Source organism: Macaca thibetana, chromosome X (genome assembly GCF_024542745.1).
Source record: "Macaca thibetana thibetana isolate TM-01 chromosome X, ASM2454274v1, whole genome shotgun sequence".
In the NCBI taxonomy this organism is placed as follows: domain Eukaryota; kingdom Metazoa; phylum Chordata; class Mammalia; order Primates; family Cercopithecidae; genus Macaca; species Macaca thibetana.
The window spans coordinates 135058661-135081395 of record NC_065598.1 but is presented as its reverse complement, the minus strand read 5'-3'; the positions used below and the strand labels follow the sequence as shown (position 1 = coordinate 135081395).

The 22735-nt window shown below is 41.1% G+C and overlaps 1 pseudogene; it reads right to left on the bottom strand.

Moving 5' to 3' along the window:
- Nucleotides 1-10589: 10589 nt before the first annotated feature.
- On the bottom strand, nt 10590-12027 carry LOC126946931 (syncytin-1-like; annotated as a pseudogene).
- Between the last annotated feature and the right edge of the window lie 10708 nt (nt 12028-22735).

Genomic DNA, 22735 nt, shown 5'->3' with positions numbered 1-22735 from the left:
GCCCCCGCTTGCGCTGCGGCTGCAGCACCGGTAACTCGGAGGGGGGCTGGCAGGAGCGCTGCCTCAACGCGGCGCCTGCCTACCTCTTAGCCCCCTTTTCACACATTTTTGGGACTTGTCGGCTTCATCCAATGAGCTGATCAAATTTTACATCCTATGTTGCCAGAGAGGATTATGGGGCAACTTCATGGTGTCGATCACATCCAGGGCGCCGATCCGGGGAGGCCGGGGGAATAAAAGTGGAAAGAGCACGGCCCTCGTGGGTAGGCAGGCAGTCTGGACCCCAGCAATGTCCTCCCCACACTAGGTGCCCGAGAAAAGTGTTTTCCGTGGACGAAAGCAGTATTTTGTAGAAGAAAAAAAGAATCACAGGGAAAGTGCCTGCTGCTGCTTCTTGGGCCTCAGTTTCCCCAAGTATCCAATGAAGTTGTTAAACAAGGTCTCCGGAAAGTGCTCCAGTCCTGATTGAGAACTTCCCTGCTGTCCCTGCAAAGCACTGCTTCGGGGTTAGTTTCATACTTATCAAATTCTAAGAGTAACGGTCAGAAATGGTATTGATCCCCCCTTCATTCTTGCAAAGGTTTTTGTCATTAAGAAAAATGGGGTGGAGAGTGGATTCTGTGTGGACTACTCTCAACTATTGAAAATTCCAAGATGAAGAAGTAAGGGGAAAGAAAAAAGGAAAAAAAAAATGAATGCCCAAACACGAGATTTTCTGTTCTAATATAAAGTTCAGTCCCTTTTAGGAAAGAAAGAAAAAAAAATACCTAATTTCCAACACCCTAAAAATTCCAGCTAGTTAAAACATCATAATAATACCAAAATTAAGCTAAAACGGTATGGAACACTAACGTCATTTCCTTGGGTTCGGTAACAGATTCCTTGTAATAATGCAATCTTTTTTCAGTGCAGACAATTCCAGAGCAAACTGTGTTAAAAGAAAAAAAAAAAATCACTGAACTAAAAATAACATCAAAAGTTGGAGGAACTAACGTAATCAATTTTAAGATTTAGAGAAAAAAGTTAGAATTTTTCAGTTTTTGTGTGGAAAAATTGCTAAGTATCCAGAAAGCCTTACAGACATAAATAAAGCTAACTCTTCTAGCAAAATCTGTCTAATAATTCCCAAAAATGAAAATTAGGACATAAAATAAAATTACTAAGTTTTATCATCTCCCTTAAAAGAAATACATGTTTCTAAGTTAAATTTAGAAGAGAAGGAGAAGAGGGAATTGTGCTCTTTCTCTGCAAACCGGGCTTTTTCACGATTCATTAAACCCTTTTTCCATATGTGTAATTGGACTCTTCTCATTTACATAAACGAAGGATGAGGCAAAAGACCTAAGACGAGCCTAAGAGGAGAGATACGTTTCTCATTCTTGTATGTTCAGAAAATACATTGTGGAAGAAACCAAGAAGGCAGACCCTACTTCATCCCCCCACCCCTCACCAGACCTGAAATGTTAATACTTCGTGGCCAAGGAGTAGGCAGGTTTGCAGCGCTTTGCGGGTTGCCCTACATATGGTGTATCACAGTTAGTATCACAGGCACATGCTTTTGTTTTATTTTCTCTAAGTAAAAAGTTTAGACCGAAATGACTGACGATAGGACAGCATATCCTACTTTCTCTTCTCATTTTTGACTAGGTTAAAAACTGAGAAGAAAGACTGTTCTGTCTTTTAAAGAGCACAAACCTCTGCTTGGGCTTGAGTTGTCTGGCTGGTATCCTCCATTCAGTTGGTTTCAGCACCTGATTAATTAGTTAATTAGTACTTAGAGCTGACTAGCCCTGGTCGGCAATTTTCATGCCTTGCATGGTGAAATGTTGAATCCCACATTGAAATTTCTGTGTCGCACACCCTAATTATTATCACCCCACTACTTTTTAAACCATTGCACCAAATTATTATTATAGACAGGGCCAGACAACTGTGTGAGACTATGTTCTTTCTGAGAAATAATGGTAGACAATATTTTTCACTGTTGTCCTTAACACATTTAAATAAAACAATTGAGTGGAGAAATTCTAATTCAATTAGCCTCCAACTCCTTCTATTGAGAAAATGATTTTATATAAGCGAGATGTTAGAAAAAAATCACACCAGAAATTTTAGTAATGTTTTATTAGTTCCCAGGATGCCAAAGACGTGTTTATAAGATACCCTATCTGACATCAGCTTTCTTCCTATATAATTCTAAAGTGTCTGGATTATTTTTAAAATAATAGGAAACAGATACTAAACAAAAAGACCATTTTTTTACTTGCTCTAAGGAAATGATGCTCTCTGTGTATGTGTGTGAGGGAGAACTTTTGATGTTTAAAAAAAAAAAACTGACATGGTTTAAGAGTAAGTTTTCTGCGGGGAAAAAAATATTCCTTTGCCACTGCCTCATTCTTCCATAAGTTTGATGTCATGGGTAAGGTTAAATATCAAGTAGGGAAAAATATTGTTAGAAAATAAGTTAGGACACAAATCTATAGCAGTCTAATTTTTACCATTTCTCAGTATACCATTACCAAAATGGGCTCCAGGAGCCACGATTTCCAGTATTATTGCTAGCTATTTTCACCTGGAAACAATCCTTATATATCAGTAGTGGGTTGCTTGTAATTGTAAGAGCTAAATGGTACACAAAACTGGATACACAACCACACAGACCAGTAAATGGGTCAGACTGAAAGCAAAAGTAAACACCAACCTTAGGAAATGAAAGAAGTTAAAAGATAAGTGTTAAGGACCTTATTCTTTTTGGAGAATAAAACAAGATTTAGTAGCTTTCCACTTAATTTAAATGAAAAGAATCACTACCTTACATATTGCAGTGATAATGTAATGGGGAAAGAAAACAAAAACGTCTTTGTACAAATGACACCTCCTATAGTTGTTGTGAAGAAACTTTTCCCCTTGGTATCTGCTAACAAATTCTAATTAATGCTGCACATTCCTTTACTGAAATCATTTAATGCGTAACAAGGGGGGTAAAAAGAAATGCTGAATGCTCGTGATTGCCCTGTTAGAATTATGGGAGTGAAAGCCTGGGGCCCCAAACTTACTGTCTATTAAAGCCAAGCTTTGAAAAAGAAATGCAACCTACAAAAGCTGTCAATCTCCCTTGCCCCTAAAGCCTGGGTTCACATGGATTCAAGTGACAGCCCTCCTCCCCCATGCACAATACATCAATCTGTCTCTCCCACAAGCACCCACAGCCCATTGTGCTGGCCGCAGGTGCCTATTATGGCACCCATGGCTGCCTCCCACAGCTCCGCCCCTGAGAAACAGGAACTGCACACAATGGAGCCCTGTGGGAAGACAGAGGTGGGTGTTGGGAGGGATAACAGACAGATGGTAAAGGGTACGGGGTAGTAAGGTAGTTTCAAAACAAATGTCAAACATTCAAAATTATTGCTTTCACGTGCCCCCCCTTTCTGAATTGCCTTTGCTTCAATCACCATCTGCCATAATTATGAAAACACATACCTGTTAGGATGAATATATGCTCTTCTTTTTGGGTCTTGGTCGAGGGGATGACCTTCAATACTCTACTCCTATTTAGCCTCTAGGTTTCTCAAGGTCACAGACTGAGGAGTTTTAGTTAAGTGACACCAGTAGAGCATATAGGGGAAGGAAGAAATAGTTCTCATTTTTTTTTTTTTTTTTTTTTTTACAAGCCTTGTGATTTCCTTTTAAGCTTAGTTTGGGGATTCATAAGAGGATAAAGGTGATGGAAACTAGTTGCTTTGGGTAATATGTCAGTGAAATCAAAGTGTTATGAGATGTCTTAAAATATCATACTAAGCAGGTGGAAATTCTTAGGCCATTTCTTTTCTGATAGGGAGATACAAAAAGGGAGATGAGGTAGATTTAATAATAAAGTATTGAAGGTCTCTGGCTCAGCCTCTTTTCCTATTCTTAAACATGCCAAAATAAATAAGTAAAATTGTAAAAAAAATAACTAAATACTATTGACATTGAATACCATTATCAGAAGTAGTACATTTTTAACATTTCATCTTATTAAATGTCACTTGCCGATGGTATTTTCATCTTTGGAGTTCTGGACTAATTAAGAAGCAATGAGTGGAAGAATTAAAATATATGCCAAAAACACATATATTAGTTCAACTAATTTGATTTAGTTGATTTTGTCCTTATATAGTCATCTCTGTATACCACCTATTCCTGTTTCCAAGATAATCTGTCATAAATCAAAACCAAATTATTAATAATTTCATCACTACTCTTACTACCTGACTCAAACAGAAAGCAACCAAGAAAAATCTGGCACAATTATAAGTCATGGTCAAGACAATTAGTGACTTGTTGGGATGAGGGTACCCCCCAGAATAATGCCAGAAACTAAAACCAGCCAGCTTTCTTGAAGCAAACAACAGGGTCTTGGTTTGTTGTCAAAAACCACAAACTAGGCTTTAACTAGGAACTGTCAGAGATCCAAGTGAGCTCTTGGCCAGGGAGAGCTTAATTAGCAGAGTTGGTTTAGTTTTTAAATTACACAAGAAAAACAACCAATACAGTATGAAAGCATACAGTGATCTAATGTAACACAAAATTCACTATTCCATTATGTGTGTGTAGTAGTTTTGCACATTTTATTAACAATTTAGATTTAGATTTCAAACATTATTTTTGTGCCCATTCCTAGGGCATGGGTTTTTTTGTTTTGTTTTGTTTTGTTTTCTTCTTGTGTATCTTTTCAGAGATTCTTATGTCTTCATCACCAAATGCAAATATGCATGCCTCCTCTTTTTAATATAGATGGTAGCATATGCTATTTCTTTTTAACCTGATGGATCTTGGGGATCAGTCCATATCAGAACAGTAAGAGCATATGTTATTTGTAAATATTAAGACTCTAGTTCAACAATGGGAAGTTTATTTATAAATTGTTTCTATGACATCCAAAATATTCAGAGTTCAAAAGAAATCCCCAAGGCTTTCCACTTAATCCATGGCCCGTTTTTCAAATCTCTGGTATCTTACAAAAATGACATTGCTTAATTAACTAATTAAAAAATGCCAGGTTTTAGCTATAAAATTTGTTGACAATACATACTCTCCTTTTACTCTTCTTTTACCTGTGCTCCAATAATAAGCTCTTTGACTTCTAGATGTTTTCCATGGAGCTACTGAGTTTTAATTTTATTTTATCTTATAATTTTAATTTTTAGAGATGGGGTCTATGTTGCCCAGGCTGGAGTACAGCAGCTATTCACACACAATCCCACTACTGATAAACACAGGAGTTTTGACCTTCTCCATTCCTAGGCTAGATCACCCCTCCTTGGGCAACCTGGTAGTCCCTTGCTCTCAGGAGGTCATCATATTGATGCTGAACCCAGTGCAGACACCCTATCGTCACAGGGCACTACAACCCAGAACTCCTCCACTCAAGCCATCCTTCTGCCTCAGCCTCCTGAGTAGCTGAGATTACAGGTAAGTGTCACCACACCCACCAATTTAAAATTAACATAGTTCATTGGTTAAAATTGAAGATTATATTGTCAGACAAAACTGAGTTCTAATTCTGGCTTTGGAGCTTGAAAGTGGTGTGATTTAACTTCTCTGATACTCAGTTTTCTCTGAAATCAGGATAATAATAGTACCTCCTTCATAGGTTTGTAGTAAAGAGTAAATGAGACCATGAACTCACACCTAAAATAATGCCTGTTACATAGTAAATCCTCAATAAACAGTATATATTATTACTATTATTATTATTAATAATAACAGCTATAGGACTCTAAGGATTAGCTAAATGGGGTCCCAAATGTGACTAATCAGCAAAGTCACTTGAGGGAGCTTTTCAGAAACACCCATACCCCAGCTAATTTAATAGATCGGTGGTGAGGCCTGGGAATCTGTGTTTTAAAGCATCACAGAGATACACATAACAGAAAGTTCAAGATGACAACTACTAAGCTGACCAAGAAAGCAACAGGTCATAATTAGAACAGGAAGTCAGGGAGGTCAGTGAAAAATACTCTTAAGATGGACACAAATTCCATACTCAACCCATGTAAGAAACCAGAAGTTATTTATACGTGGTTTTGGTTGTCAATAAAACAAATACAATTAGGAACTGTAAAGAAAACAAAAAGCTGTCCTATGATCTTGGTTCTAATAAGAGGCATACTAAAACGTGGCATCATCCTGAGCCATTGAAGGAGTGTAAGAAAAGATAATCCATTTGATCTTGACACTTGAAACATTCTCCTTCAAGCAGCCCTTCTTTGGTGCCATATGATTACATTTTTTTCTCTCTGGGTCCAATCACACACCTCAGTCTTGCTGTGAATATTATTTACATGGAATTTACTATTGGAAACGCTGATTTAAATTAAGCTTGTAATTTTTTTTTTTTTTTTTTTTTTTTTGAGACAGGGTCTCATTTTGAGACAGCCTCCCGTTACCCAGGCTGCAGTGCAGTGGTGCAATCATGGCTCACTACAGCCTCAACTTCCCGGTCTCAGGTCATTCTCCCACCTCAGTACCATCTCCATAGCTGGGACTACAGGCACGTGCCACCATGCCCAGCGAATTTTATGTATTTTTTTTGTAGAGATGGGGTTTTGCCATGGTAGCCAGGCTGGTCTCAAACTCCTGGGCTCAAGCAGTCCACCGGCCTCAGCCTCCCAAAGTGCTAGGATTATAGGCATGTGCCACCATGCCTAGCTGTAAACTTTTAATTTTAAGGTAATTTTAGATTCACATGTAGTTGTAAGAAACAACACAGAGAGAGCCAGAGGATCCAGTGTACCCTTTACCCCATTTCCCTCACTGATGGCACTTTGTAAAATTATAACACAATATCACAACCAAGATATTGACGTTGGTACAGTCAAGGTATAGTCAAAACACAGAACAATTCCATCACCACAAGAATCCCTTATGTTTCCTTCTTATATCTACACCCACTTTCCTCCAAAAGAAACTTTCTCCTAAAGTGGCTGTATCATTTTACATTTCTACCAGCAATGTATGAGTGATCCAGTTTCACCACATCTTCCAAAGCATGTTAATGTACTAATTTTAGCCCTTCTGATAGATACATGGTGTTTTTAATTTAAGTCTCTCTAATATTTAATGACGTTGAACATATTTCCATGTGTCTATTTGCCATCTGTATATCCTCCTTGGTGAAATGTTTATCTCTTTTGCCCATTGGTTTGATTTTTTGAATCAAGCTAGAGATACAGCAGTCTGAAGATTTCATTAAAGTTGTAAAACGGAATTTTTTTGTTTTTAATTTTGTCATTTTATTTTTAAATTTAACACTTAAAAAGCACTTTCTGCATGCCAAATATAATTTTAAGTGCTTTGAAATATTTATTTCGATTTCAGTAAAATTTTGTCTTACAGCAACCCTATGAAGATGTTATCATCTCCATTTGACAATTGAGGAAAGTGATGGCACAGAGACGTTCAGTAATTTACCCAAGATTACATAGATAACAAGTGTTGCAACAGAGATTTGAATACAGGTGGTAGTTACTATGAGCTTAATAACGTACAAGAAATGTTACACCTGGCAGAAGTCGGAAGCAGTGGAGGGAGAAAGAGGGTAGGCAAGTGTCTCTGAAATGAGTGCCAATAAACATTGTATGTAATTAATGGACACAGAAATAGAGATTTAAGTATATTACTTAAAGTTATAAAGGCAACCACTAAGGTGTTCTGAAAATTATAATAATATAATAAAATTTGGAGGACGTCAGAAATAGGTTAAAGAGGTAGCATATGTTAAATCCTTCATTTTTCTTAGTAGTCAACAAATATTGTCTAAAAATGATAAAGCAAGAGCTAGAAGTATAAACACATTTTTAGAGTAATGATGTTAATCATCAGAAAAACTCAAAATTCAAAAAATTTTACAAGTTACCTCTCGACTGGAAACTAGTAAATAAACAGGAAACTTTCTCTTCTATACTGTTCAATTTCTTAGAAACCATATGCAGTCATTATCTCAACAATAAACATAAAGGACAATTTAAGGCACAATTTAAGACAATTTAAGTGATTCAGATGAGGCTAGGTTTGATAGTTTCTGAGCTAAATTACAGTTAATATTTTTGGAGGTCTTCAAAGATAGGTGAGGATAAATGGATTAACATGTGTATTGGTTCTTCTTGTGGTATCCTTAGTTTACACACCCACAAAACATTACCAAATGCCATAGCCACATAAAATTACTGATATTCCTTACAACCTAGGCTCCATTTCTGAAGAAACAGTAGTATTTCCACTTATAATTTAGATCCCCATGATTGTTACCAGACACAGACAATGGACCCTTAGCTGGGTAAAATACAAGTACAGAGAGAAAACAGAAGAAAAGCAAACAAACAAACCAGGACTGTTTTTTAAACAAATAATGCCGGAACAACTGGATATCCATTTGGGAAAGAATATAAACCCCTACCCAGGCTGGGTGCGGTGACTCATGCCTGTAATCCCAGCACTTTGGGAGGCCAAGGTGGGTGGATCATGAGGTCAGGAGTTCGAGACCAGCCTGGCCAAGATGGTGAAACCCCGTCTCTACTAAAAAATACAAAAATTAGCCAGGCGCAGTGGTGGGCATCTGTAATCCCAGCTACTCCAGAGGCTGAGGCAGGAGAATCGCTTGAACCGGGGAGGCAGAGTCTGCAGTGAGCCAAGATCAGGCCACTGCACTCTAGCCTGGGCAACAGAGCAAGACTCCGTCTCAAAAAAAAAAAAAGAAAAAATGTGAATTAGAACCACAATGATACATCACTACACACCCATTCAAATGGCTAATATTAAAAAGACTGACAATACCAAGTGATGGAAAGGATGTGGATCAATAGATCTCTCACAGAAATTGCTGGTGAGAATCCGAAGTGGGTATAACCACTTGCAAAACAGTATGGGAGGAAGTTGTATGTGTTATGAAATTAAACATACAGTTAACATACAACCCAAAAATTCCACTTCTAGATATATACCCAAAAGAAGTGAAAATATACATCCAGAAATACCCACACTCAAAAGTTCATAGCAGCATGATTCATAGTAGCCCCAAACTGGAAACAATTCAGACGTCCATCAACTGATGAATGGATAAACAAACTGTGCAATTAAAAGGAGCAAATCCTGATAGACCCAACAAGATGGATAAATCTCAAAAATATTATGCTAAGTAGAAGTCAAATACAAAAGACTGCAGTGACAGAAAGCAAATTAATGGGGTCTTGGAAGGGTATAAATGGACACAAGAAAGCTTTTTAGATATATGAAACTGCACCATGACTTAATTGTGGTGGTGATTACACAACTGTATAAAATTACTAAAATTCATCCAACTGTACATTTAAAACTGGTGGATCCATGGACACATTATGGGGAACAACACACACTGGGGCCTGTTGGAGCCAGGGTGTTAGGGAAAGGAGAGCATCAGGAAGAATAGCTAATGGATGCTGGGCTTATACCTAGGTGATGAGATGGCCTGTACATCAAACCAGCATGGCACACGTTTACCTATGTAACAAACCTGCACATCCTGCACATGCACCCCCAAACTTAAAATAAAAATTGAAGAAAAAGGCCGGGCACGGTGGCTCACGCCTGTAATCCCAGCACTTTGGGAGGCTGAGGCGGGTGGATCACGAAGTCAGGAGATCGAGACCATCCTGGCTAACACGGTGAAACTCCGTCTCTACTAAAAATACAAAAAAATTAGCCAGGCGTGGTGGTGGGTGCCTGTAGTCCCAGCTACTTGGGAGGCTGAGGCAGGAGAATGGCGTGAACCCAGGAGGCGGAGCTTGCAGTGAGCCGAGATCACGCCACTGCACTCCAGCCTGGGTAACAGAGTGAGACTCCATCTCAAAAAAAAAAAAAAAACAAAAACAAAAAAGAAAAAGAAAAAGAAAAATTGAAGAAAAATAAATAAATGAAAATAAAATAAAATCTAAATCATCTAAAAAATAAATAAATAAATAAATAAAAATGGGTGGATCTTATTGTATCTAAAGTACAACTTGATAGAGCTGAAAAACTTCCAAAATGGAAAATTTTGGGGGGGTTTGGGGGGGTTTTCTCTTCACCAAGGTATCAATCCTTGTTAGTTGTCCAGTCTACCTGCTGTGAATGTAAGTCACTTGGGAGAAATCTTCCGAGCAGGCAATCACATCAGAAAGCTACCCAATTAGGGGCACAGGGACTCCACAACTCATGTAGACTACCTCTTTCTTGGAACATGGTATGTAAAACTTTCCTTTCTTCTAAATTTTAGCCATCTGCGACAGTGCCTCCTCCAGTTTTTGGGCCTTTCTTGAGGCCTCCTTCTTCCCTTCAGAGTCTAAGCTATATATATATTTAAGTCCCTTAATTTCCCTTTTCATTATTCCTTCAACTTCTGTATTTTCTTTTTTTTTTTTTCTTTTTTTTTTTTTTTTTTTTTTTTTTTTTTTTTGCAGTTGCAAGATTTAATAGAGTGAAAACAGAGCTCCCATAAAAATGGAGGGGACCCAAAGAGGGTAGCCAATTGCTGGCTTGAATGCCTGGGTTTATATCCCGGTCATTGTCCCTCCCGCTGTGCTGTCAGACTATAGATGATTGGCTATTTCTTTACCTCCTGTTTTTGCCTAATTAGCATTTTAGTGAGTTTTCTTTACTACCTGATTGGTCCGGTGTGAGCTAAGTTGCAAGCCCTGTGTTTAAAGGTGGATGTGGTTACCTTCCCAGGTAGACTTAGGGATTCTTAGTTGGCCTAGGAAATCCAGCTAGTCCTGTCCCTCAGTCCCCCCTCTCAACAGGAAAACCCAAGTGCTGTTGAGGAGGTTGGCCAATGACCGCTCTAACTGCTTCCTGCTGAACTGGGGTGTAGTAGGGGTCATGCAGTTGAGATTTCCTCAGGAGGGGTGCCTCTGATGTCATCAGCATGGGAGCATGGGCTAGCAGGCCAGTCCAGGGGTCTGTGGTAGATTTTAGTCATGGACTGCATCTGTGGCTCCATTTGAAGAATGATTTGTAGCTTTATAGCTTTGATTCTGGAAGAGACAAGCTTAACAAGGAGGTTAAACATACAGGGTCCAAAGAGGAGTAACAATATCATAGCTGCTAGAGGTCCTAAGAAGGGGAGAATCCAGGGCATCCATTGGCTGAGGAGGCCCTAGGGTCCAGCGTTTTGAAGCTCCTCTGCTCTACGTTGTATTCAATCTCGAATTTTTTCAACTTTTTTGGTGATGATTCCGGACTGATTAACAAAATAACAGCATTTTCCCCGTAAAAATAAACAGGTCCCCTCTTTTGGCAGTTAGCAAGTCTAAAGCTCTTTGATTTTGAAGGACTACTGCTGCTAGGGAGTTAAGTTGATCTTGCAAGGTGACCAGGGAGTTGGTGACCCATTTCATGTCACCATTTAGTTTTTGAGGTAGTTTGTAGAATTGAGTGGAGGTTGTGATACCGCCAATGCCAGTACCTAGTCCACCTAGCACTCCTGCTCTGATAACAAAAGGAAGAATGGGTACTCTTTTGTTGCAGGGCTTAGGTACGACATGATTGTGTAAATCTTGTTCAGTGTAGATGGTCGTAGGGGGCACTAAGAATGAGAGGAAGCACACAGATTCTGAAGAGCCATTTAAACAATGATAGGCTGAGGTACCACAGACAAAAAATATTCCTGAGGGTAGGCAGACTATTCGTGTGGGAGGAGTTACCCACCTGATGCATTGGGAGTTGGTTGTGTCTATAGTATTGCTAAATTTACACAGGTGAGGTTTGAGGTATGGGTTATTTTCAGATTGGAAACAAGAGGTCCTACTAAAACGGAAGTGGTGTTTATTTCTGTGCTGCAGTTGTTCCATTGTTCAGGTACAGGGATTGAAATGTATGGCCTGAAGTGCAGGGGGTTATTCTTTTGGCACATTTCACAGGCCCTGATTATCTGCTTGATAGTTTTGAAAAGGTCTGGTCCAGTAAATAATGATTTGGCCATCTGCTACCAATGCCTAAGTAAAAGGTTTGGTGAAGGGTTTTTAGTAATTTCCATTGGTTAGCTGCTGGCGAAAGTGTTTTTCCTTCTTTGGTGGGTAGCCATCCTGAGGGGAGGAAACTATGTCCTCGTGAGGTTTCCCATTCTGTTTTTTCTTTTGAGTACTGGGGCTTGGTTTCCTGGAGGGGATTACCCCATATTAGAGGTCCTTCTATAAGCATTTTTAATGGAGGGTCCTGCCTTGCGGCTCTTTTGACTTTAATATCCGCTTGGCAGTTCCCTTCTATTTCCCTTTTTTTTTTTTTCTGATGACTCCAGTAGAGTGAGACTGCCATCTCTTTAGGTTTATGTACAGCCAATAATAATCTCCTAATGGCTTCCTGACGTTCGATAGATGTTTCCTCAGAAGGTAGGAATTCCCTTTCTCTCCATATTGCTGCGTGGGGATGGAGGACGAGGTAAGCATACTTAGAGTCTGTACATATATTTATCCTTTTTCCTTCTCCTAATTCTAGTGCCCGAGTGAGGGCTATTAGTTCTGCCAGCTGAGCGCTAGTTCCTGGAGTGAAGGGATTACTTACAAGTATTCCATTTTCACTGATCACTGCATACCTTGCTTTTCGAAGTCCTTTTTCTACAAAGGAACTTCCATCAATATACAAGTTGAGGTCAGGATCAGTCAAGGGAACCTCTAGAAGGTTCCCCTGAGTGGTGTAGGTTTGAGCAATTACCTGTTGACGGTTAAGTTCTATTTTTTCTTCATCGTCTGGAAGCAATGTGGCTGGATTAAGAGTTGCACAAGTGTGCAGTCGCAGCACTGGCCCTTCAAGTAATGGAGCCTGATATTTAAGTAAACGGTTGTCTGACAGCCACAAGTCTCCTTTAGCAGTGAGTATGCCGTTCACATCATGAGATGTCCACACAGTAAGATCTCTTCCCTGTATTATTTTAACTGTTTTAGATACTAAGACTGCTACTGCCACCACTACCTGTAAACAATAAGGTCAACCCTTTGCCACTACATCAATTTTTTTACTCAGGTATGCCACGGGTTGCAAGCTCATCCCTCAGACCTGTGTAAGGATTCCTAGAGCTATTCCTGTTGTTTCTGTGACATTTAAAGAAAAGTATTGCCCCGTTGGCAAGCTTAAAACTGGAGCTTGGGCTAAGGCCTTCTTTAGGGCCTGGAAAGCCGCTTTTGCTTCAGGTGTCCATTTTACTAAATGAGTATTGACTTTCTGAGTTTCCTTAATTAGTGTATATAATGACCTGGCTATTTTGCCATACCTGGGAATCCATATTCGGCAGAAGTCTGTTATGCCAAGGAATCCTCTTAGTTGCTTTAGGGTTTGGGGATGAGGATAAGCCAGTATAGGCTGGATACATTCCTTACTGAGGGCCCTGGTGCCTTTGGATAATTTTAGCCCTAAGTATTTAACCTGCTATGAGCAAAGCTGAGCCTTTGATTTGGAAACCTGTAGCCACAGGTGGCAAGAAAATTAAAAAGCGCCTGGGTGGCTTGATGGCACAAGGTTTCTGAACGGGTGGCTAAAAGTAAATCATCCACATACCGAAGGACAAGAATGTCCAGGTATGAGAACTGGTTCAAGTCTTGGGCTAATTCCTGGCCAAATAGATGGGGGCTATCCCTGAACCCTTGAGGTAAAATAGTCCAGGTGAGTTGAGACGTTGGGTTCAAAGGATCTTCAAAGGCAAACAAGAATTGAGAGTCAGAACTTCTGTATTTTCAACACCTCAGTCACAAACTTTTTGTAGGCTTTGCACAGGAATATGGCTCCCGTTTTCACTTGCTAGTGGGTTCTCCACATTTACAACATATATATATATATATCTCCTCCAACCTCATGCTTTGGAATTCCTGTGCCTTCTCCAATTCCTTTGACAGCTCAAATGTCCCTCTACTCTGCCACCAATTTGAGGAGGTTGGAAGAAAGAGACAAATTCCCTTGAGGAATAGAGAGAGTATGTGTCCTAAACCTTCGACATGTTGTTCCCCCAGGTAACCTAATGGGTTCATCAGCTAAGCCCCAAGCATATAACTGCAACTTGAAGGAGGAAGATGTCTTTAGAGACTTAGAAAAGATTAGCAAGCTTCTTTACAACATGGTCTCTCCAATCCTGGCATCCACTTGGGACCAATGAGATGGGATGTTCATCCTCATAGATTTTCACATATGTATCTTTAATGGTGTCCCCAGGAGCCTCTGAAGTACATCAGGACTTTATTTCAACGAAGTTCACACTAAGCCAAAACAAGGTATGCCCTATTCAATTTCCTGTGTCCCATTACACTCAGCTTTGCTGTCCAACTGCGCACACTGGCTGAGGTCAAAAATGTGCACCAGAAAATAAAATGAGGCCTACTTATCAGATTGGCAAAGATTAAACAGGTTCATAAACCCCCATTGATAAATATATGGAAAAAACACATCTTTTTATATGCATTCTCATATATACATACATATATATGCTGCATTAATATATATACAATAGTGCATAAAAATATGTGTGTGGCTGTGGCTCTCGGACAAGAGGCAATGTGGTGTGCCTCTTGAATAACAATTCAGCAATAGTATTAGACATTTTTCACATGCATGCTCTGACATAGCAATTCCACATCGAGAAATTTGTTAAAAGCATAGTGCCTGGAGTAAGACAGATCTGGATTTGAATTCTGGCACCAACACATCCTTCCTGTGTGACTTCTCTCTGTCAGTTTGCCCCTCTATAAATTCAAGGTACATAATGGCACCCTGGCATCAATGGGTGGTACTACACTGTCTTTTACCAGTAAGGTAACTAAATGTCTGTGACTTTAAGAAGTTGCCAGGATGTGGGACTTTCAGGCTAAATACTGGAAGGTCCTTGGCAAACCAAGGTGAGCACCAGGTCTATGTTGCCTCCTTCAGAAACCACAAGTTCTTGATCAGTCAGCTCTACAAAGTATCAGCGTCATTCCAAGTAACCATCTTGACCATTTTTGAAGTACCAGCCACACCCCAGGCCCATTATATTTATCAATGGTTCTTAAACCTGAGCTTGCATCATAATCACCTGGAGAGCTTGTCAAAACACAGATTGCTGGGCCCAACTCCAGAGATTCTGATTCAGTAGGTCTGGGATGGGGCCTAATCTTCTGCATTCAAAAAACTCCTAGGTAATGCTGCTGGTCCAGAGTACACACTTTGAGACCCACTAGCCCAACAAAATACTAATTAGGAGAGTATACGGGAAAGATACTTGAAAAAGCAAGGAAGCTTAAATTCTTGCAATAATGTGCCTTCTCACCACCCCATGACACACACACATGCTGAAATGAGGGTTAAACCACCATATCAGGAGGCCCAGGCCCAGCCAAGCCCAATCACAAAAGAGTCTAAAACCCCTAAGTGAAACCCATCACAGAAATGCATACCAGTCACAGCCCAAGTGGTGATCTGAAGCAAGGTGACAAGGTGGACGGGGCTTCACGAGATGGAAACAGCAGGTAAACACCAGAAAGTTCACAACTGACATTGGTCTCCATAGCAACACTGTTTTCTAAAACAGGAGACCCCATCTCATTCATCATTGAAGTGCAGCCCAGAACTGGATGTATCGCAGGTACTCAACAAACATGAACAATTCTCCTTGATGCCTCTATAAGGAGATGGATCTTTTAGCACAAGCTCAGATGACACCCATTACCCTGGTTGACGGGTGTGCTACCTCATTTCAGGACACATACCCTAAAGACTACTAGTACTGCCCCAGGATGAGATTTATCCAGTGGCCTTTCATTCAGCCATTGTACATTTACTGAGACCTCCGCTAGGCCCTATGCAGGACTCTAAACTTGATCATGGGCTCTGGGGTCAGTCAGACCTGGGTGCAAATCACTGCTCTCCACTGATCAGCTTTGTGCACTCGGGCAACTTCACCTCTGTAACCCTCGATCTCCTTATCATGAAAAAGGGATGGAAATCCTACAATTTCGCAGGACACTGGGAGGGATGAAGTCAGAGGATAAGGGTGACACTCTGAGCACAGGGTCTGACACCCAGGCAATGCTCCATAGAGGTCACCTATTGCTACCCAAGACCCCTGCCCTGGAGCCCTGCTGTCTAACCATAGCATGTGGTGGCTGTGGAGAGTCCAGGATTCCTGCACGGTCCCACTTGGCCACTTCCTAATTAGCCAGCAATCCTGGGGCACAGGAGGCAGGAGGTGAGTGAGGAGTGGCTGATGAGAGTCACTCTCAGGGACCTCTCAGCTGCTCTATGAAGTCAGTATCAGCCAATGACCTAGTGGCAGAATGAACACCTAATACACCAGGCTTGGAACATCTGGGAACAGGAAAGCCTGGTTTTCAAAAGTAAGCAATAGGACTGTGGCAAGGATTAAGTAAATTGATTCATGTAGAGCACAGGGCCTAGGTTCAGTGAATATCAGCTTCTGGTACATTAGCCACAGTCTCAGCCCCTTAGGGATCCGGCTAGTGTAGAACCCAATGTAATCATGGAACCCCACCTGGACTTGTAGGGTGTGGCCTACAGTGGTGGAATTTGTGGGGCCCTAAACAGGCCCTGCTGCCTCAAAACCCCCTCTACCCCAGATGTCACAGTGCCACACTGTCATTGTGAGACAGGCACTCCACACGGAAGGGGTGGCCAACATGCAGCACTAGTTCTGAGGACACTTCCACCTTCATGAGGGCAGACATCACTGAAGAGGTTCTCTGTCCCATCGAGTCCAGACAGGGCCTTGGATCAGGCTTCATGACACAGTGCTCTGCGTAGAAATTGCTCTGGGAGTTGCACCTCTTGCTTCTCTGAGACAGGTCTAGTGGCACTTTATCTGTCACTGTCTATATGTTTATTGAAATTTTAGTTGAGGTAATTGTAGATGTAAGAGATAATACAGAGAGATCCCATGTACCCTAGATCCAATCTCCCCAAACGGTAACATCTTAGAAAACTGTACTACAAGATCACAACCAAGACAATGACATTTGTACAATCCACCGATGTTGTTCACATTTCCCTGGTCTTGCTTGTACCCATTTGTGTGTGTGTGTATTTTGTTCCATGGAATTTTATCACATATGTAGGTTCACGTATCTAACAGCACAGTCAACATACTGAACAATTTTATTAACACAAGGATCATTCATTTATCCTTTTATAATCACATGTACCTCCCTCCAGACCTCAGCACCCATCCCTAATCCTTGGTAATCACTAATCTGTTTGCCAGTTCTATAATTTTGTCATTACAAGAATATTATATAGGGTAATAGGCTTAGTGCCAGAGTGACAAAATAATCTGTACAACAAACTCCTGTGATATGAGTTTGCCTATATAACAAACTGGCACATGTACCCCTGAACCTAAAATAAAAGTTTAAAATAAATAAAGAAATAAATAATAAAAAAGAATATTATGTAAAGGGAATCCTACTGTCTGTAAACTTATGGATTGGCTCCTTTTATTCAGCATAATTTCCTGGAGTCATCTAGACTGTTGTGTGGACTAAAATTCACTAATTTTCATGGCAGAGTCATACGCCATGGTGGTGGATATACCACAGTATTTTTCTCTAACCATTCACCTACTATAAGACATATGGGCTGTTTCCAAGTTTTGTTTTGTTTTGTTTTCTCTTCTTTTACTTTTTTTTTTTTTGAAACAGAATCTCACTCTGCCGCCCAGGCTGGAATGCAGTGGTGCAATCTCGGCTTACTGCAACCTCCGCCTCCCAGGTTCAAGTTATTCTCCCGCCTCAGCCTCCCAAGTAGCTGGGATTACAGGCGTGCACCACCACATCCAGCTAATTTTTGTATTTTTAGTAGAGATGGAGTTTCACCATGTTGGCCAGGCTGGTCTTGAACTACTGATCTCAGGTGATCCGCCCACCTCAACCTCCCAAAGTGCTGAGATTACAGGCATGAGCCACTGCGCCCGACCATGTTTTGTTTTTCCAATACAAATCAGTGTGCTATGAATATTCAGGTACCAATTTTTGCATGAGCACAAGTCTTCATTTTCTGGGACAAATGCTCAGTAGTGCGATTGTCAGTCATACAGCAGTTGCATGTTCGCTTTTTGCACTGTGGTCTGAGAGACAGTTTGTTATCATTTCTGTTCTTTTACCTTTGCTAAGGAGTGCGTTACTTCCATCTATGTGGCCAATTTTGGAATAAGTGTGATGTGGTGCTGAGAAGAATGTATATTCTGTTGATTTGGGATGGAGAGTTCTGTAGATGTCTATTAGGTCCACCTGGTGCAGAGTTGAGTTCAATTCCTGGATATCCTTGTTGATTTTCTGTCTCATTGATCTGTCTAATGTTGACAGTGGGGTGTTAAAGTCTCCCATTATTATTGTATGGGAGTCTAAGTCTCTTTGTAAGTCTCTAAGGACTTGCTTTATGAATCTGGGTGCTCCTGTATTGGGTGCATATATATTTAGGATAATTAGCTCTTCCTGATGAATTGATCCCATTACCATTATGTAATGGCCTTCTTTGTCTCTTTTGATCTCTGATGGTTTAAAGTCTGTTTTATCAGAGACTAGGATTGCAACCCCTGCTTTTTTTTTTTTTTGTTTTCCATTTGCTTGGTAGATCTTCCTCCATCCCTTTATTTTGAGTGTATGTGTGTCTCTGCATGTGAGGTGGGTCTCCTGAATACAGCAAACTGATGGGTCTTGACTCTTTATCCAATTTGCCAGTCTGTGTCTTTTAATTGGACCATTTAGTCCATTTACATTTAAGGTTAATATTGTTATGTGTGTATTTGATCCTGTCATTGTGATATTAGCTGGTTATTTTGCTAGCTAGTTGATGCAGTTTCTTCCTAGCATCAATGGACTTTACATTTTGACATGTTTTTGCAATGGCTGGTACCTGTTGTTCCTTTCCATATTTAGTGCTTCCTTCAGGATCTCTTGTAGGGCAGGCCTGGTGGTGACAAAATCTCTAAGCATTTGCTTGTCTGTAAAGGATTTTATTTCTCCTTCACTGATGAAACTTAGTTTGGCTGGATATGAAATTCTGGGTTGAAAATTCTGTTCTTTAAGAATGTTGAATATTGGCCCCCATTCTCTTCTGGCTTGTAGAGTTTCTCCTGAGAGATCTGCTGTTAGTCTGCTGGGCTTCCCTTTGTGTGTAACCCGACCTTTCTCTCTGGCTGCCCTTAACATTTTTTCCTCATTTCAACTTTGGTGAATCTGACAATTATGTGTCTTGGAGTTGCTCTTCTCGAGGAGTATCTTTGTGGCATTCTCTGTATTTCTTGAATTTGAATGTTAGCCTGCCTTACTAGGTTGGGGAAGTTCTCCTGGATGATATTCTGCAGAGTGTTTTCCGACTTGGTTCCATTTTCCCCGACACTTTCAGGCACACCAATCAGACGTAGATTTGGTCTTTTCACATAATCCCATATTTCTTGGAGGCTTTGTTCATTTCTTTTTACTCTTTTTTCTCTACACTTCTCTTCTTGCTTCATTTCATTCATTTGATCTTCAATCACTGATACTCTTTCTTCCAGATGATCGGGTCGGTTACTGAAGCTTGTGCATTTGTCACGTAGTTCTTGTGTTATGGTTTTCGTCTCTATCAGTTCTTTTAATGACTTCTCTACATTGGTTATTCTAGTTAGCCATTCGTCAAATCTTTTTTCAAGGTTTTTAGTTTCTTTGCGCTGGTTACGTAGTTCCTCCTTTAGCTCTGAGAAGTTTGATCAACTGAAGCCTTCTTCTCTCAACTCGTCAAAATCATTCTCCATCCAGCTTTGTTCCATTGCTGGTGATGAGCTGCATTCCTTTGGAGGGGGAGATGCACTCTGATTTTTTGAATTTCCAGCTTTTCTGCACTTCTTTTTCCCTATCTTTGTGGTTTTATCTGCCTTTGTTCTTTGATGATGGTGACGTACTCATGGGGTTTTGGTGTGGGTGTCCTTTCTGTTTGTTAGTTTGCCTTCTAACAATCAGGACCCTCAGCTGTAGGTCTGTTGGAGTTTGCCTGAGGTCCACTCCAGACCCTGTTTGGGTATCAGCAGCGGAGGCTGCAGAAGATAGAATATTGCTGCACAGCAAGTGTTGCTGTCTGATTCTTGCTCTGGAAGCTTCCTCTCAGGGGTGTACCTCGCCATGTGAGGTGTGAGTTGTCAGTCTGCACCTAGTGGGGGATGTCTCCCAGTTAGGCTACTTAGGGGTCAGGGACCCACTTGAGTAGGCAGTCTGTCCGTTCTCAGATCTCAACCTCCGTTTTGGGAGATCCACTGCTCTCTTCAAAGCCGTCAGATGGGGGCATTTACCGCTGCCTAGGTTTCTGCTGCTTTTTGTTTAGCTATGACCTGTCCCCAGAGGAGGAGTCTACAGAGGCAGGCTGGCCTCCTTGAGCTGTGGTGGGCTCCACCCAATTCGAGCTTCCCAGCGGCTTTGTTTACCTACTTAAGCCTCAGCAATGACGGGCGCCCCTCCCCCAGCCTCACTGCCGCGTTGCAGTTATATCTCAGATTGCTGTGCTAGCAATGAGGGAGGCTCCGTAGGTGTGGGACCCTCTGGGCCAGGTGTGGGATATAATCTCCTGGTGTGCCATTTGCTAAGACCCTTGGTAAAGCACAGTATTAGGGTGGGAGTTGCCCGATTTTCCAGGTATTGTGTGTCTCACTTTCCTTTGGCTAGGAAAAGGAATTTCCTTCCCCCTTGCACTTCCCAGGTGAGGCAATGCCTCACCCTGCTTCAGCTCTCACTGGTCGGGCTGCACCCACAGACCAGCGCCAACTGTCTGACATGCCCCAGTGAGATGAACCCGGTACCTCAGCTGAAAATGCAGAAATCACCCGTCTTCTGTGTCACTCATGCTGGGAGCTGGAGGCTGGAGCTGTTCCTGTTCAGCCATCTTGGGCATGCCCCCGCATGTTTGCTTTTTAAAGAAATGATTTTCCAGAGTGACTCTACCATTTCACATTCCCGCAGCAATGTATGAGTGATTCTGTTTCTCCATACCCTCAGCAGCATTTGTTATTATCACTACTTTTCATTTCAGCCATTCTCTTTGATAACTGTGTAGTGATATCCCATTGTGGTTTTAATTTGCATTTTCCTTATGTTGAGGTATTGATGTGGAACACCATTTAAGAAAATTTTTTTACTTTTTTTGTTTTGTTTTGTTTTAAGATACAGGGTATCACTATGTTGCCCAGGCTGGTCTCAAAGTTCTAGGCTCAAGCAATCCTCTTGTGTCAGCCTCGCAAAGTGCTGGGATTATAGGCATGAGCCACCATGCCCAGCCTGGAACATCTTTTTATGTGCTTATTTGCACCTGTATATCCTCTTCAGTGAAATGACTATTCATGTGTTATGTTCTATTTCTAATTAAATTATTTGTTTGTTGAGTTTTGCAAGTTTTAAAAAATATTTTAGGTCCTAGTCCTTTTTCAGATATATGGTTTGTGAATATTTTCTCATAGTCTTTTCATCTTTTTGTATGTCCTGATTTTGATGAGGTATGGTTTATAGTTTCCCTTTTATAAATGGTGCTTTTGCGCTATTCATAGGATTTCAGATAAGGCATAGTGAACCTGTCCTTTTTGTCCTGGAGGCCAGTTTTCTTGGAGTTTTGTGGATTGGGGTCAGATCTTAATTACTATGTGCCAAGCATGCTCCAAACATTACTTCATTTAATCCTCCCAAGAAGCCTATGAGATAGATGCCATTTTATACATGAAGAAACTGAGGCAAGAATGATGTGGGGCCTGGCCCAAGGTCCCAGAGGTAAGAACTAGGAGGTGGAAGAACTGGGACACAAATCTGGTCTGTTTCTGCCTCCAGAGCACCTGTCCATGTGGTCATTTCAAGTTCCCAGCAGGCTACATAAAATTCTGGTATACAACGTGTTTATAATCCCAACTTCAGACATGATGATACATTAGGAACCTTCTTGTTACCAGGTCAAGAAACAACAGGGACAGTAATGTACTCAAGGCAGAATGCTCTCTTCCCAGTCTTTCATCTTCAGAATCCAAACACTGCTGAACACCCAGTGTATTGCTCCATGTCTTCAAGCCAGCATGTGTCTGGTGGCCTGATGGTGGTGGACTTTGCTGGGGTCACCACTAGGCCCATGCACATCACTCTCTAAGAAGGCCCTCTGCCCTGGCCCCAAGCTTTATTGAGGATTTCCATATTCCTGGATTTCGATTCCTGCTGCCTCCATGCAGAAAGAGGAGTCCTATGCCCACCAATGTCTTTGAGGCCTGTACTGTCCCCTACCAACCCTTCCCCTATGTGCTGCAGAGAAAAAAAGGCCTTCACCAGCTCAATTATCTCAGAGACAGCTGCCTGCCTGCTATGGCTTGAATGTACACCTTGAATTTTATGTGTTGGAAACTTAGTCTTCAAATTAATATGCTGATGGCATTTGGAGGTGGAGCCTCCAAATTAGGACTAGATAAGGTCATCAGGTTGAGCCCCACTCCCTCACCCTGCAGCCAAACGTGGGGTTGGTGGTTTTATAAGAAGAGGAAGAGAGACCTGAGCTGGCACACTGTTGCTTTCTCACCATGTGATGTCCTCCATCATGTTATGATGTGGCAAGAAAGCCCTCACCAGGCACTGGTCCCTTGATCTTGGACTTTCCAATCTCTAGGATTATGAGCTAAATAAACCTCTATTCTTTACAAATTACCCAGTCTGTGGTATTCAGTTCTAGCAATAGAAAGTGGAATAATACATTGTCCACATTTGTCTCCTACAAC